This window comes from Ptychodera flava, chromosome 11, assembly GCF_041260155.1.
Source record: "Ptychodera flava strain L36383 chromosome 11, AS_Pfla_20210202, whole genome shotgun sequence".
NCBI lineage: Eukaryota > Metazoa > Hemichordata > Enteropneusta > Ptychoderidae > Ptychodera > Ptychodera flava.
The window spans coordinates 39,193,819-39,211,838 of record NC_091938.1 but is presented as its reverse complement, the minus strand read 5'-3'; the positions used below and the strand labels follow the sequence as shown (position 1 = coordinate 39,211,838).

At 38.6% G+C, this 18,020-nt stretch overlaps 1 long non-coding RNA gene across 1 annotated transcript; it reads left to right on the top strand.

Annotated features, from left to right (window-relative positions):
• The first annotated feature begins 14,889 nt into the window (after positions 1 to 14,889).
• On the top strand, positions 14,890 to 16,805 carry LOC139144241 (uncharacterized). Its single transcript, XR_011554791.1, has 3 exons — positions 14,890 to 15,439; positions 16,249 to 16,384; positions 16,594 to 16,805. It is a non-coding gene; the product is annotated as an uncharacterized lncRNA (long non-coding RNA).
• The last annotated feature ends 1,215 nt before the right edge of the window (positions 16,806 to 18,020 follow it).

The following is an 18,020-nucleotide window of genomic DNA, read 5'->3' as shown; positions in this document are numbered from 1 at the left end:
ACAGTTTTTATGGTCATCGGTCTCTTCATGTCGTGACATAGAGGATGTTCTATACGTCTCGCAGCCTGAGGTGAATGAGTTATTTTTTTGTTTTGAAGGCAAACCTTACAAAACATTTTACCTTCGATAAAAGTAAGCCACGGCCACAGTTTAAGCCAACTTCCTTGAGGTTTACGCCTTGTTTTGGGGGTGTCCGATGAAGCATTTGCCTCCACTTGATCGCCTGTTGTTGCATTTTTATCGGTCTCACCATCAGGAGTAACAGGCGCTGTGGAGTAAAACTCAATCTCGGCTGCTTTGGATCTCGTCTTAGTTTTTTTCGGCGGCAGGAAATGACAAAATTTTGTGATCGGTAACATTGTATCGTTTTCGTGTGTTTTTGTTTTTGTTTATAGCAGCGCACACGTACCTGTCAAAAGATTTATTCATCATTGATACAGATTTACGGAAAAAATGATGCGAAAATCTAGCTCACGGCAATAAGAGAGATAATAATATTTGTCAGTATTTTTATTCAGTTAATAGCGCTATTCTTTCATTTTACCAATACATTTGTATATAGATAGTTCTCCATTTTCCATTTCGTGTACGTCTCTGTTGAAGTACAAAACGACGTTTGATCTTGAATCTGGATACGTTATAATGGCCGGTTGGAATTCATGAATCACTGTCCAGTTGCCCGCGATCGCGTTATTCAGTTCTGATACGAAATTGCGATGTTGTGTTCCTAGCAATTTTTGCATACAAATGTAATCATGGCAAAATATGACAGTAAAATTAAATCTGTACTTCGTGCGTGGATTCTAGCACGTTCATGACCATCGTGTATGCGTCCACGCACGTACGATCACCATGCTCTGTCGTTGAATTGAGATAAACAAGAACAAATAATTTGAATATATAATTAGTTCGATTACGTATGATATTTCTTATTGGCTTGAACGGTTTCACTCCACCCGGTAAAAGGTTACGCGTAAACTGTGCACTCTTAGAGCATGAGGAGCCTCGAAACGGTATATAAATAATTTTAATTTGCATTACAACAAGGATTTGCATTACAACAAGGACTTGTATTATCATAGAGCAGCTGACTAAAACACGTTCGATCGAGCCATGGATCGTACGGAGCGAACGTAACCCCGGGGCACTTGCAATTTGATTGACCACCAATGTGTAAAATTCTAAAACAAGCCACAATGCGCTCTAAGGCGCCAATAAAGCAAATTTTAATGCGCCATTTTCCCGTAGAATGCGACTATGGCGCAGGGCGCGTCGACTTCCCAATCACTGTAATGGTCCTACACCATTCCTGTGGTACTCCTATTGGACCACGGTCAATCCCACTTGGGTCCTATAGGACTTTTTCGTAAGGGTAGGCCGGCTAGTGGATGACATATGTATCAAGGTAGTACCGAATTCTGGATAAAATGGACAACACTGCAGAAATATCTATCCTGAAAGGTGTCAAACAAGGGGACCCGTTGAGTACGTGGCTATTCAATCTCTGCATGGACTCACTGCTCAGATGACTCGAAGATAGCGGTTTGGGGTATCGGTTTACAGCCGGTAAAGACGGTATCGTTCCTGCTCTAGCATTCGCTGATGACATTGCTCTGCTAGCAAAGTTCAAAGCATTTTAAACTCATGAAGCGAATCATATTGTATTACTTATGATAAACACTCAGGAGTGATTACATCTTTCACAGAGCTCCAGTCAGCTGTTATTTATATCTCAGTGTGATATACATATTATCCTATATATTTATCCTGTCTGCTTAGAAAAGTCTATTATTTTTTTTAGGTGTTAGTCTCTGTATGAATTGTGTTGTTATATAGCAGTTAATTGCGTGATTGATAGATTACATGCTTTGAAAAACTTAAATGATTAGATTGTGTGCAGTCTTGCAGTGTTGTCCTTATATTTTAAAAGTAGCCGGGTAATTTAAGAAAGTAGACTGCAAGGAAGCGAAGCAACCGAGCGGCGAGTGAGCGTAGCGAACGAGGGGGGAGAGCGCAAGAGGGGGGTGTCCCCCCTTTCGCAAGGCGAAAAATGAAATTTTGGAGAGGAAATGGTGTTCTCTGGTGGCATCTGAGGTGACATTTAGCTGAGACTGAAACAGTACTTTTGTTGTGTGTCTAAGACATGGCTCACATACAACAAAACAAACAAACATGATTTTGTTTTGTTTGTATTATTTATGAAACACTTATGATTTTATTTGCAGTGAAGATGTAACATTTGATCTTAAATCACCCGCTGTTTGCTCATTTCATTTCTCATTTCATATTCTTCATTACCACATAGTAGTTTCCCCAAACCATCTAACTCATTCTATTCTAATCAAAACACATTCGCTTTTCTTAAGAAAAACATCGGTAAGATAATTCACTCTAACAGTGTTCGCATTTACGAAAAAAATGCGTATCTAGAAAACTCATAACAATGAAAAAATGCGTAGAGAGTCGATCCAATGCGTAATAATATTACGCATTGGATTGAGTCTCTACGCATTTTTTCAATATTATGAGTTTTCTATACGCAAACGGTTGCAAAAGCACTCTCGGCGATTTAATAGGCGACAACAAGACGAAATGAGTGCCCGCTTAACATTAAATTTGTTGCAACATTTCTGTCAATCACTCATTTTATGTGGAAAGTTTCGGATTCTCTGAGTGTAGTCTGAAAAATCGGCATCGTCGAGTCAGAGGCACGTTACCATGTCAGTTGCTAATTTTCAGGCTAGCGATAGTTTCTGAAACTTATGACACAAAGTGAGTGATTGACAGAAATGTTGCAACAAATTAAATGCAAACCGCGCACGATCATCGCGTCTCGCTGTCCCCAAATTTGATCAAGCAGATATGCAGCAAGGCGTCGGAAGGAAACAACTCTATTTTCTTTCAAATTTGCTCCACGAGTCCGTGAAAAAAATGATTCAGAGGGTCTATCGAAAAACACTCTCGGGCAACCCAACATGGAGAACATGGAGAAGCGCAGTGCCATTGAACCCATGCCGGATTCCAAGACTTTTGTCCTGTTGTCTTAAGCAATAGTCGGGCGAATAGTCCCAGAGCTGAATAGCCCACCAAGGGACTGTGCCGTGAGCCCGTGACGATGATGCGCCGGTCGGCAACAGTCGGCAACACACATGCCTGTCACCGTGGATTCTAGTACGTAAAAATAATCAATGAAAAAAATACCTATTCAAATAAACAGTTGCTACTAAAAAAATCAGTTCTAGCTCATTTTTTTAAATCTAGAAAATGCGTTGGTATTGCTCTGAGAATGACTTGATTTGTTGAGAAGATCATACTCGTAGTGACCGTGACGTTGGCAGCCAGCGCGGCGGTGGAAAACTAGCAATCGTCGATCAAAATCACATCTTTTCGGCACTTTTTTTCTCACAAATTCAGCGAAATTGAAGTTTTTTATATATAAACTAAATATATTTTTGGAATGAAGTATACCTTTCGAACGGGCTTTCTTCGGGTAAAATATTCCATCGGCAAGGTGCCAGTGGCCGACGCCACATTTCTTTTTGACGCCATCGTTAAAAATCATGACCTAAGATGACCTTCATACTAATCAAACCAATTACACTGCTCGTAACAAAGACAGCACCATAGGCGCGTCCATCAGCCAATCACACTATTTTAACAAATAAAAGATCGGGCTCAAAAGCCACAAACGGGTATTTAGAAACTGTTTTATGTTTGTGCAGTTCCATGCGGGGAAAGGGGTCGCGAAACTGCTTATCGTACGCGTGTGCCGTCTAACAGCTGGCAGTGCAATTCCGAAATTACAGGTCTATAAAATAATCTAATGACGTTAAAAGTAGCCGGGAAAAAATGCAAAACAGCCGGGTTATTTACCCGGCACCCGGCTTCTAAGGACAACACTGGTCTTGTTGTGTGTTCTAGTCTGTTTTCTCGAAGTTTATCTCACAAGGAGGGATGTCCCAATAAGACAACCACCAAAAAAGTCTGGATATAATTGTTTTTGTGTTCATTATACTTAATGCACTGTACCAGAAAACATAACTGACAATCGCTATGATAAAACATAAAACATGTGGATTGCGGAAAACAGCAGATGACCTTTCAAGAAAGAAACATATTCAGTCAAATGCATTATGACTTATGCCAATGTCAAACAACATAAGCCAAGATTTCTGAAATATTGCTACAGGAATAAAGCAAGCTGAGGTATTTGAGCTTATCAAGAGAAGTCTGCTGATCCATATACACGGAGAGAACTCTTCAAGGCATAGGGTAAAATAGAACTGGAAAATCATAAAAGTACTTTTGACAAAGTGAAGAGTGATTACATTTGGCAGAAAATGCAGATGGTCAGTGCAGATGGTTGGAGGGTAAGACGGGGTTATATGACAAACCATCTTTCCACTGCCTTGAAAGCTGGTCATAACATGGACACTGCCTTATGTGTGGCATTGTTGAAACCAGTGCTATAATTAACAATAATGCCGCCAAAAGACTGGAGGTACGTTATATTATAATCCACACATTAAAATAAATTACAAGCTGGACTTTGTCTTGATTGCAATTCTGAAAATGACCATTGAAAAAAAGATATCACCGGATTTGATTCCAAACTGCAATGCATCCTTTCCAAATTTAAAACATTTCTTCACAAAATTTTCAACATCTGATGTGGGAGTTAACAATTCATGATCAAATTGCATCTACCTCCTTTGACGCTGAAAGTCTCATTTGTTTTCTTTTTTTAGGTTGGTAACCAAGCTTTTGATGACCAAACATTTCTTCATGTGGACAGCAGAAATCTGTTTTGTTTACTTCCTTCACCTCAAGGGAACAGACATTGAAGTAGATAGATCAGGCGAATTCTTTATATTCTCAGAAGAATAATTAAATCATATGAGAGATATAAGGAATGTAATTTTCCATTCTTGTATAATACAAGAATCATGCGAACATTTCTTCACTATCATCAAGTTAAATATGAATTGCATCAAAATGTGTTTCTGCTAAATGAAGATGATTCTGAAAGGTTCAATAAATGGCTCTTTGATATGGAATACTATTAGATATATGTGTAAAGATTGAATACCTATCACAGTGAAAATTAATGCTTTTACAGTACTGTAAAATGTTTGTGAAATATACAAATTTGTATATTGGACACGGGGGCCAGCAGGGTAAAAAATCAAGATAGTACTGGGAAAACGTGTCATTTTCCTTACGCTGCTGTCAAGGGAACTCCAGTTTCCCATTGTTTTAACATCTTTTAATAGTTTCTTTATTATCTTAAAGTAATTTTACCAAGATTAATGACCAAATATACTCTCCATACCTTTCTGTATTTGAGTACACTAGGGTAGGGGCTTATACACGGATGTAATGCATTTTCTAAAAATGCAAATGTTGGACACGGGGGTGAGCAGGGTAAAAAAATCAAGATAGTACTGGGAAAACGTGTCATTTTCCTTACGCTGCTGTCAAGGGAACTCCAGTTTCCCATTGTTTTAACATCTTTTAATAGTTTCTTTATTATCTAAAAGTAATTTTACCAAGTTTAATGACCAAATATACTCTCTATACCTTTCTGTATTTGAGTTACACTAGGGTAGGGGCTTATACACGGATGTAATGCATTTTCTAAAATCCTCTGAAATCAGTAGGGGGGCTTATACACGAGCAGGGGCTTATACTCGGACGAGTACAGTAGCATTGCACTTTTCATGGGAATAGGGATTTTGTTTGTGAAATAACAAGTAATCACACCGTATTCTGTCATAATCTCAAACAGTTAAGCGGCCACTCTGTCAACACATATTTTCAAAATTGTGTACTATTTTCAGTCTGGCTTACACATATATTGCTGTGATGCCGGACCCAAGCCTGAAGTCCTGCAAAATATAGATCACACACCCACAGAGGTTGTTCAGAAAACCCCATTTATATCAGAGATTGCAGCTTGAGAGATGAAGGAAATAAGGAAAGGGGCTTTTGAAATGATTTGGTTGCTGTGATGATCTTATTGTTTGTCAGTGTGTTCTTGTAGAACATAGGATTATGTTCTAAATGAAAGTAGTGCGAAGTTTTGGATTTTACAGCCTAAGTGAAGGCCAAAAGTAGCTGATAGTGATTCATACAATGCTGGCGAACCTGCACTGACAACTGTGTTATCAATGACGTAATCCGGTCGGTGACTTGGCAATCGTGGAAATATTATGGTTTAGCATTGCCAATTTTGGAAATGACCCAGACTGATAATGATTTTTTCAAAATCTGAATGGCAGAAGATATGATGTTCATATTGTATTGCTCTGAAAGTGTTAGTACAATAAATCAACAATTGAGTATACATGTATTCTGACATTGCTGGAACTTTATATCGTTACGTATAACCTTTATTAGTATACATTGTTATTTCATGATCTTATCAAATGATTGAGTCATACTTTGTATGCTGGTTTCAACACACTGATGAAAATTTGAATTTCACCAGACTGAGTTCATTTTGTATTTTCATAAGAAAGTTATTGATACATAGTAAATAATGACACATTTGTTGCATTCTTATTGTAAAACAGAGAAATAAAAGATAGATCAATGTTCAGATCACTAAAGTTCAGTAGAAAATGAATCTTGCAGTCTCTTCATTAGATGTGTTACCCTCTGTCCAATTAAAGCAGGTTGGGAAACTTGATTGCCTGATGTGATGTTTAACCTTTTCACCCCCGATTCCCTGTATACAGGTCCACACTAACCATTGATAACAATTGTTTGGACCAAACCATGGTGGTGAAAGGGTTAAGTAGACTCTCTGCTGTTGTCTTTAATTTCCATTTTTGTACATAGCTGAAAGCAATAAACAAAATCAAAGTCATCAAATTACAAATAGAATGTTATAGTTGCATTTGCAGGTATTACTGAGACCATAAAGATTTCATACTAAAGCAACTTACAGCATCTATGAAGCTATTGCAAATGTAGCACATCTTTAATAGAAAACATAACAATATCCATTGTGGATACAACTTTGTACCGGTACATGTATGTCATGAAATCTCCCATTCCAAGTGGGAGTTATAAGGGGTTGAATTACTTGAAGATAACATACATTGGTAATTTTTCACAACCTTTGTTTAAAAATATGTTTTTGAAAGATTACCAATTACAGCACAGTTATCAGTGATGTAGATATGTTTTGTGATAGGTGGGCAAGGAAATTTATAGGCGGTCATTAGCGGCTGCGAAGCAGCCGCGGGGTTGGGTGTGGGAGGGGGGTGTTTGTACTTGTGTTTGAAATTGTCCAATGAAAATGCACACTATTTTACACCCTGTATTTATCAAATTTGTATACATTTGAAGCTTTTTTGATCATTTTAGGTAAAAAATAAACTTGAAGTACTATCAATCCAATCAATCATAGAGTATCATTTTTTTATTTCACAGTGAATCTATTACAGACATCATGCCAGATACACTCATTGGGATTATGCTGTGAATTATTGAAGACAGTGTCAATATTCTCCCCCACTTTCCTCAAATCCAGACTCATCACTTGAATCTACATTGCACAGATCATTAAATACTGCTTTAGCCTGTTGAATTTCATCAATCAAATTCTCTAGGGTATCCTCTTCCCCAACCTGAACACTCTGATCTACCATTGTTGTACTTGTGCTTTGTTTGTCTGTTTCATTTGTCTCTGTTCCTTCCCTATGAAGTTTTGATTGTTTTAGTTTTTTCCTTGGCTTAATACTTAGCCACTTTTGAACAGCTTTGGCTTCATTAGAATACAAGTCTGGTCCATTGACAGTTATGTGCAGCAAAGAATTCACCATGTTATTTGAAAGTCTGTTTCTCAACCTGGTTTTAATTCTTTTCAAAGCACTAGCTCCACGTTCTGGCCAGGCATTAGTGATGGGTGCAGAAAGAGCTACTTCCACTATTTCCACTAACTTTGGATAAAAGTATCCATACTCTGATTTCATGTTGAACACTTTTTTTAAAGTCCATTCAATTGGTGTTGGAACAAAACCTTGGCTAGAACCTGGACCAAGTACTTTTTTCCCTTTACTGTTACTGTCATTTTGATTCACTGCATACTTGTTTTTCACCTCACTGGGTATCTGTTTTTGCATACTGTGCATATCAAACTTAAATTTTCCCCATTCAGCTTGAAGTTCTTGGGCTAGAACATCTTTGTTTGGCTCTTCTTGGTAGAAATGGTCAGCCAAAGTCTCAATGTCACTTATTCCATAATTTCTGAACTCAGAATTGCACAGTGAATCAGGGTTTGGCAGCTCAAGTGGGTTGAATAGTGGAAACTGGTGAGAATATTCAGACTATCATTAAATCGGAGTTCAATGTTTTTCTTTACACACTCAATATATTTTGTGTGTAGAGAAGAAATTTCCTTCTTGACAAAGTCACAAAGCTCAATGTCAAGACAGGACAACCTGCCTTTTAAATCTTCCTCCAGTTTTTGTACTGGACATGAAATTGAGGATAGATTGGCTAGTGTATACTTTATTGCAGGTGAAACATGAGAAAAGTTTAACGCCCCAGTCTGAAAAGTTCTGCTTAGGTTACTCAAAACAGGTAAAACTGAGTTTAAAATGTAGAGTGCACCCAGAAACTTGGGTTTCTTCATTTTTTTATACAACCCAAGTGCTGTAGGATCACTATCGAGGGCTTTAAAAGTATGCAACAAACCAACATAGTTTTCATATGCACTTTTTACGCTACTATCAAAGGATAGCCATCTTGTTGCACATGCTTTCTTAATTTTTTTACCAACATATTTTTTACACTTTTCAGATAAACTCATGTTTGCCAATTCTGTTTGAACATTCACAAACACGTTTGTTCTTTTTGGGGAATGTTCAAAAAAGCTCCAGGCATGAATTAAGGTGTTTGCAACCTCTCGGATGTAACCAACATCCTTTTCAGTGTCCATACTAGCTAAAGCCAATTTATGACATATACAATGAAAATTCAATATTAATGCATTTAAGCGGCGGAGTCTTGCTGCCACTCCATTATGTTTACCAACCATGGTGCTAGCACCATCGCTAACAAAAGTTTTGAGATTGTTTATGAGTAAATTACACTCCTCTAAACAGTGTACTAGTTTTTGAGTGACAATTTCGGCATTTGCACCCTCTGATTCCAAAATAGATTCCATGCCAAGAAAGTCAGTTTTAGCAATTCCGGCATCCTCATCAAAGTACTTAACAAAAATAATCAGCTGTTGCATAACTGCTACGTCTGTCACCTCGTCGGCTAGAACCCTATATGATTTACACTTCCTAATTTGGTCCAAGACAATCTCTTTCACTGTTTCCCCGAGAGAAATAAACATTTCCCTGATGGATGGCCTGCTCCTGTGATTAAAATACTTGAGTTCATCAACTCCTAGTGATTCAAGTAATTCAATAAGCGGAACCAGTTTCTCATTGGAAATTTCCTGCTTTGCAAGCCAGTAGATTGCTGTGAATGTTTTCTCAAGTACAGTATCACTGACACATTTTTTCTCATCAATCTGCTTTTGAAAGACCGATACTCTTTGCAACATTTCTCTGTGTACTGCATCTTTGTGTTGCTCTGTGCTGACATGCTCCAAAATTGCCTCCCTTCTCAAACGGACGGAAGGTGTGATATTCCATTTCTTTGATTTGTTCTTAGGATTTGAAGTGTCATGTTTCTTGCAGAGCAAGCAGTACATTCCAACATTTTCGATGTAAACCAACCACCACAGATCTGTCATGTAATCAAAAGCGATATGTCTTGCAAATGTCCACTGATGACAAAACTTTGAATCTGATTTACCGCGTCTACTGGACAACTCATCATTTTTGCTAACATCATTACACCTGCCACTGCACATGTAAAAGTTATGACTGTTGCTACAGTCATCAGAGTCTCCACACGTTTGGAAGGCATTCAAAATTTCCCTCCTACCCTCTGACAGAGAAACTGAATCTTTTCTCTCACATTTTTGGGTTTTACCGGTTTCATCACTGTTTATATCAGTCGAGCTTACTGGACTTGAAATTTCGGCATCGACATCGTTACCACTCTCACTAGCACTGGCTATATCAACATTGCATTTGCGATGTTTATCATCCACACTCATCGAAGACGACGGCCCTGCACAGCTGTCCTCGAGGGACTCACCAGCTTCATCGGCTTTTTTTACCACCACGTATTTCCAAATACTTTGCTGGTCGTTTAGTTTCCTTTTCTTGGAGTTTTCTGCCTTAGACATTGTGGATATTGATATTCAAATGTGCCTGCATATGGCATTACCGACAACTTTTCCACAACGTCATAGTCACATGTCACATTTGCATAATACGAACAGTTGTCGATTGCTTTCCGATTGTACCGAACCCTATCCGATGTAACTGGATATGCAACGGCAATTACTTCAGGTCATGCGCTATAGCTGTTGCATGCAAAGCTCAACTAGATCGGGATCGTAACATTGTAGATTTGTGTTACTCAAAATTTCTTCCCTCTTTTCTGTAATTTGTTTCAACTACAATTACCTATGCACAAGGTTTTTTTTTCATGATTTTTTGGTCATTTTTTTCCGTGTGTTTTTATAGCCGGTCACAAGCTGAGCTCAGCCGGGCGTTTTGACCGGTGACCGGCTATTATCTACATCACTGGTTATTGTGTTTTAATAAAATATGAATTCTTTTCCTCCAAGAATCTGCCCTCCTTAGAATTTTTCCTAAATTTTTATCAACTCTGAATTCCTTCTACTTCCATTTAACGTGTGGAACGATTTTACTTACGATATAAACATAGTCTGTACATAAGTATAAAGCCAATATTATTGTTACTGAATTCAAGTTCAACGATGATTGAATTCCCAAAAATAATCTTGTGGATTGTACACACAACAGCTGTGTAGACAAACCTGACATTAAACCATCTTCTAGGAAGTCAAACGAAAACTGCAGCTCCAACCAAATGTTCAGAAATATATTATCATATGCCTAGATTAACGTGTCCAAAATCCTGATCTATACTTTTTATGCTTTCGTTTTCAACAGTGTTTTCACTGCAGCAGATTCAACAGTTGTTGATACATTGTACACCATACAAAACTGTATTTTAAAAGTAGGATACTGATGATTTGATCTGGTGAATGTCAGAACTGTCGGCATCAATCTATCATGAATTGTCTTTAGCCCGGCTAGAGTGCCCATTTCAAGAGCAACATTAACAGAGTGTAAACAAATGGTGGCATATTAATGTAAATCCACAAGAGCTTGGGAATATGGCTCTGAGCTTTGTGATTGATTACTTCAAAGCGGCAACTGAATAAGCAATATTTGCATTCAAAATTACTACAGACTATGTAAAATATTAATTCTACTGTCTTATCTATAGCAGTATAAGGCATATGATGAGCCTTTACAGCCCTGATACAGCTTTTGCGGAACCCCCCAAAGAGCGCCCTCAAACAACAGCCTTTCCAATTTAGGGACCAATGCTTAAGTTGGAGTATGATTTGGATACAGTTTCAATCTCGGGTCCAAAAGAATGACAATAACCTTACAGTAACAGTTGACATTGTGCACATTTAGGTCACACAAACTCTGTGCAAAATGTTAAATAATTTGACCACATCATTTAAGTCTGTAACTAACATTTATACATCACCGTGAAGTATTGTCAGGAAATCGCTATTTAAAGGCACATCGAACAGCAACTTTGACATTAGTGTTTCATCCACACAGGGGGATGGGGGATTCCCCTCTATTGACATGTTGGCACCCCTAGTTATTTGTCAAGGGGGCACAAGCCCACAATGTAATTTTCAAATCTTTTGCCATACTTGAGTGGTATGTTTTATCCACTTTGTAGTACTACAGACTTGCTCTTTTAATGAACTTTGTAAAATGCGTCTTTCAGGCATTCTGTACGAATGTTTAAATTGAGCAATTTCTGCTTTAACTTAAAGGTATACAGTCACCTGTAATCTAAATATGCCCATATATGGTCAAAGGGGCGTTCCTTAGTATTCAAAATGCCCATGTGAGGGCACTGTTTTTAAAAAGCAGCCAGCTGCTTAAAATGTGTGATTGGTTAGATTTTCTCTTTCCATGGTAACTATGGCAAAATTGGAACAGGTGAAACAGGTGACAGTATACCTTTAATGGTGTGTTGTTAATAAATTCTGAGTGAAAATAAAGTAATCCACAGTTACAAATATGTGGGATACGTAAAAGCTTTTAAACAGGAACTTCCCTTATAAAAGCCGGATTATCATAAATCTATGCAAATGTAAAAAAGCCACGCTACTGATCAGACATGCCATGTTTTGTCCAAGAATCTCATGATTTTCCCATGTTTCGGGCGTTCATTGTCATTGAATCTTGCATATGCCTGTGACTATATAGCGACTATCTTGAGTCAAAAATAAACTGAAAAAATGTTCCGTTTCTTTTCGGAAACGCATGTTTCAAAATGTGTTTTCTTTACGACTATTTGCATATGTCCCGAATGTGCCCATTAGGATTATTCAAATTATAAATACAGTCAAAGCGATGCTATGACATTCAAAAACTTCCGTCCAGTGTATGCCAATGACTGCGTCATCAGTAATCTTCCTATTGTGTGCCCACAGTCTTGTAAATTCCCGTTCAAGCAAAAATTAGATCTACATTCAAGGATTGTGTCATTGATGTAAGGATTCACATTTCCATAATTCTCAGGTGTTTTGATGATTTCACCTCAAACACTATAGCTTGACAACTACAAAGGGACATGTATGAAGATTACCAAACCAAAGTTTGGATTCAGATTCAACCTTATTTATTTTGAAATGTATATTCAGAGTTGACAACTACAAAGGGACATGTATGAAGATTCCCGTACGAAACAGATTTTTTGTGGTAAACATGCTGCAAGCTCTGGGTAAACATACCACGCATACTTTTGTGTGCCAGAACACTCTATCCATCCTGCGCCGATAGTCACCACTAGTGGTGCACTTGTGGTGATTAGCAATCTTTCTCTTGGTATGTCTACCACAAGACTGAAGTAAACAAAGTTGCAGATTGCTTTGTGGTATGTTTGCCATTGAAGGCTTTACGTAAATACAATGGTCACACAGCACAGACTGTGCAGAATCATGTGTAAGAATTCAAGGCTGCACGGTTACAGGGCAGCCAAATGAATGTGTGTGCCCAGCTGGCTTCTGTAGATGTACCGTATATCATATGCATGATAAAGAATATACATGTTTGCACTCTAAATTTAATAACAAAATAGTATATTTATTGATTTTTCAAAATGGGGATGTTAAAACGTGAATACATATTTGTAGGACACATCTTAGTCAGTTTCCAAGAAATTAGGAAATTCACATACAAAAGTACCTGACTCTCCAAATGATACTTCTATACACAGTGACAAGATTTTACGAATCCAGATTACATCAACAATAGCACATATGTAAAGGTGCGGGATCGCTGGATTGCCAAAATAGCTTAATTTGAGCGATTTAGCAGCTATAGGCCCTATGGTGTGATCGAGGCGAGAAAAGTGACGAAGTTGATCTAATAAAGACGGGTATTCTGTTGATAACAATGTTGTTTCATACATAGGCCTACACTGTAGGCAGCCACAAAAATCCCATGAAACCATTTTTCCCTGTCCATCGGGAAACGTTTTGAGCCAATGATCTCCACGATAATTCAATGTTAAATTCATCAATTTCATGGCAGCAACGAAAATCTCTCGAAAATCGGCCGTAATCCATGAAGGAAAAGAACTTTGCCACAGTTTGGGTAGGCCTAATAATAAGCGGACAGAGCATGTCAGTCACCGCGGTCGGAGAAAACACTCATTCTATTTGTGTCTTTCGACAATTATTTTCCGAAGCCATCATATGATCAGTATAAGCATGGAGGTAGGTATGGTATAAGTTACTCTGATATCGCCGACTTAGAAAGACAAGGGAATTATTAGTCGTATTGCCATCCACTGTACAAATGATTGACATCTCACTCAACCTGCCGTGAACACGTACGTACGTGTCTCCAGAGAAACGCGCCCGAACAAAAATCTAAGAAATAGCGCTGATCGCAAATGACGTCACTGTTCTCTCTCATTAATATGCATAAATAAACATTTGTCCGCATTTTCCGCATAAACGACGAAAATAAAACCTGCCAGTGTTAGAAAGGCTATTTAGCGTCACACTTATTCGTATGAATTGATGACTGAGACTACAAGCTGCAACAACAGCCGCGCATACAACGACAAAATTTGTCCGAATTTCAGCATATTTGTCCGAAAGTCGCGCGCGTGCAGCTATATTTAGTAACATACCCGAAATCGCGATCAACGCTATTATTGAACTGGTATGTTGGATTTTTTGTATCTCACGCCTGTCGTATAGAACACAGTTTTTATCGAAATTGAATTCCCGTATCTCAGGGAAGGCACACTATAAAATAGTGCTAGTATAGTGCCTATGAAGGGTTTGCACGGTTAGCCCCGCGATCGAGGCGCCACTGCACTGCTAGCTGCTGTGCTAACTGCTATGTAATACAAGGGATGGCCTACATAGTGTGGGGCTTAGTGTCGGGTCATAGCCACTGGTGCTGTCAATACACTTTTGCTTGGATATTCTTGACCGCGGAGTGACGTCACTTTCACCTCACGCACGCGAGTGAGGTGAAATTGGATTTGACTATACAAGACAGTGAACAATGCAGAAATTATGTGACAAAGTACAGAACTTAGTGTTTATCATTGACATAATGTTGAAAATTTGAATGCTGTAGTAAATGTTGAAAAATCCACACTTCAATATTTGTTCTCACGGCAGTGTGACGCAAAAATGACGTAAAAATCCGCAAGTTCCCGGATGTCCGCGGTCAAGAATAGTCCGTCGAAAGCTGTAAGTTTTCAGTGAATTACTTTTGAATGAATTACTTCTAACAAAACTTCCACTACGATTCATGCTATGTTACGTACGTGTACAGCGATCGCGATTGCAAGGACTTTGTATCGGAAGTAATAGTATCACGCCTGATGACATCATAGATCATGTGAAGACTTCGTTGTGATTGGTCAGATTGGCGTGTCACAGGTCAAATCTCAGCGGCAAATCTGATATCAGAAAGGCAGTTACGACCCTTTTGAATTGCTGAATGCATTGTCGCTGTTTTTTCACTCGACTTTTGACAAAATTTCACTGAAATTTGCCGTTGGACATCACCTTGACAGCTTCGTATACCCTAGCTATGAATGTACAACCTATAGGCAATGTTCAAGACGCGTTAATTTTCATGTCATCGTCGTCACGATCGGCGTGTGGAGATCGCGATCGGCTTGTGAACAATGGACACCATTCTTATAACCATGATAACACCCTGAGCTGGCCGAGCTGAGGATCAAGGCGATCGTTTGAATTTCGGTAAGTAAATTTTCGAGTATCCTTCTCTGCAACGTAACGACGAATTTTATCTGTTTTTGTTCTGTGCAATTCTCGAGTAACACTGTCCAATTGTCTGAATAACTCCCGAGGTTGAACGTTGAGTGAACAGTGTGAAAGGAGTGGCCTTTATCTGTTCATACCGATGTATTGATAGTGTCTATGTCTGGGGAATACATACTTCGACACTTCGGCGAAGGCACAGTCCCTCGGGCTGTACCCAGGGTGAAACTTTTGCTTATATGTATACAAATTTCCCTCGATGTACGATATAAAACAATGAAAAAACAATACATTTAGGAATAGTTAGGTAAGAATTAAGTTCTTAAACTCTGACCTAGTATCGTTTGTACACGTGTTTCATGTCATGAAATTTGGTATACGTCTATTTATAAGATCATGCTGGACGATGCTGGACGTCTCTGTCTTTGACACTTAAGTTTCTTTTGAAATCTTCATTAATGTATTTTGACATTTATTCAACGTTACCCGTAAATATTTTGCTGGCATATTGTAAGGCGAAATCCAAATCAATGATTGATTTACAATATTTCATTGAAGTTCTACATGAAATCTTACAACACAAAACATGCATACAATATTTTCAGTTATCTTTCTGTAGCTGTGGATCACTGGAAGCGTTGTCCCCCCCCCATCTAAAAGTAATTTAGATTCACAGATATAGTAGTAAACTAGTTTTCATGTCACATGTAGTCAAAATCACCAAACATAATCGCTGGGACTTTTTCCTTTACATTCCTTTTTATTCCATTGCATTTTCTTACTTGTAGCTGGAAGTGACGACATGTCTTTGTGGCAACGGATGCTGAGAAAAAGCAATGCTGATGACAACTTTACATCACCAATCTCATAAACCCACATTGGTCCCAAAAGAGTAACCAAGCTTGCCAGGGCAAATATATAAGTGTAAGTACCGTTTGAAATATCTTTACAATTTAGTGACCTGGATTCCATTTCATGATATGTGCAAGACTCATTGTGAAAGGTATGTCAAGGCAGTTGCAATTACATACTGACTGGCAGATTGTTCTCTTGGCATTTTGTCTACTGTACTGTGCTAGTATATGTGATTGCATTAATGTTTCTTTTCTTGTTTTTCTTTTTTTTTGTTTTAGCCCTTTCTGTAGTCTACGGAAAGTAAACCAAGACACTGAACAATCAACTGGATCAAAAGTAACTGTTCCCACTATATCGTTGGATATGCCAACACTTTGTTATGAAGATGCCCTGTGAAAGAACTGTTGATGAACTTGTGATTTCTTTTGTTTTGAGTCATTTGTTAGCATTTCCATCTGCAATAAATGTAAGGTAGGAATTCAATGAAAAACCTGGTAAGATTTTCTTTTGTTTGTGAATGTGTGTGAGTGTTTGTACCTGTGGCTACATTCTGCAAACTTACATGAGCACAAGAATGAGTAGCTACAGTGTGAGTGGTCGTGGCAAAGTGTGAAGGGTAGGGGTATCAGTGGTCGCGTTTGACGCATAATTGTGCGTATTTGACGCAAATAGCAAGCTTGTGGACGCAGTTTTGATGGCATCTGCGTCCAATGGGACGCATTAGCTTCCAGTGGGGGTACCAACAACTGCACGTGTGAATATACAAAGACGGCCGGCCGCGAGGGTGATTGACAGTTACCAGTGGTAACGCTTTCACTAAAATAAACATGAAACAATTTGTAGCGTATCGAGTTTAATCAAAACCGTCGCATCGTCTCCGTGATGATTTTGATTGATAAGAGTTGCGACACGTTTCGTTGTTTCCCTTTTTCTCATTGGTTGACAATTTTGACACTTTCTAAAAATGAAATCCTAAAACGGTTGCGAAATTTCAAATATCAATCACTCATTGCAGTGTGATCACACCGTTTGTACGTCGTCGTCCTCAGCATACATGATGTCTCGTAAACAGTCAACCCTGTTCCGGTTCAAATTCACAAACTCCGGTTCATCAGGTGACAAATGTTCAACAGCTGGTCGCGAAACGGGAAACTTGTGATGAAACTACTGCGACTCCGAGTGAGGTTCGTCAGCCAGAAACTTCAAGTATTGCCGCAGCCGTTGAACACGGTAATGTGACTCCCGACTCGAGCACTACGCCAGCTAAATCAAGAAAGCGAAAATATAGATCGGAGTGGGAGAGGGAATTTCCATGGCTACTGAACAAGACCGCCGTTATTGACGGGAAAAGTGAAGACAGGATGTTTTGTTCACTGTGCAAAAGTAGTGGCAAAAAAAATTCCTTTACTAGTGCCGTAGGATGTAGCGACATGCAACGCTCAGCTTTAGTACGTCATTCTGGACACACCGATCATATCGACGCAGTGAAACACAAGCCACTTCAGTCAAGTATGAAAAAGACCGTGGAAATAAATCAAGGAAAACAGAAAGATTCACATGCGGCAATGCTTCGAACAGTATATTTTATGGCTAAGAAGGAATTACCAGATGATATGTTTTCATCTTTGCTTGAGCTACAAAACGAAAATAAGTGTCAAGCGCTTTCAGACGGCCAATACTACAAACACCACGAAAGTGTGAGGGA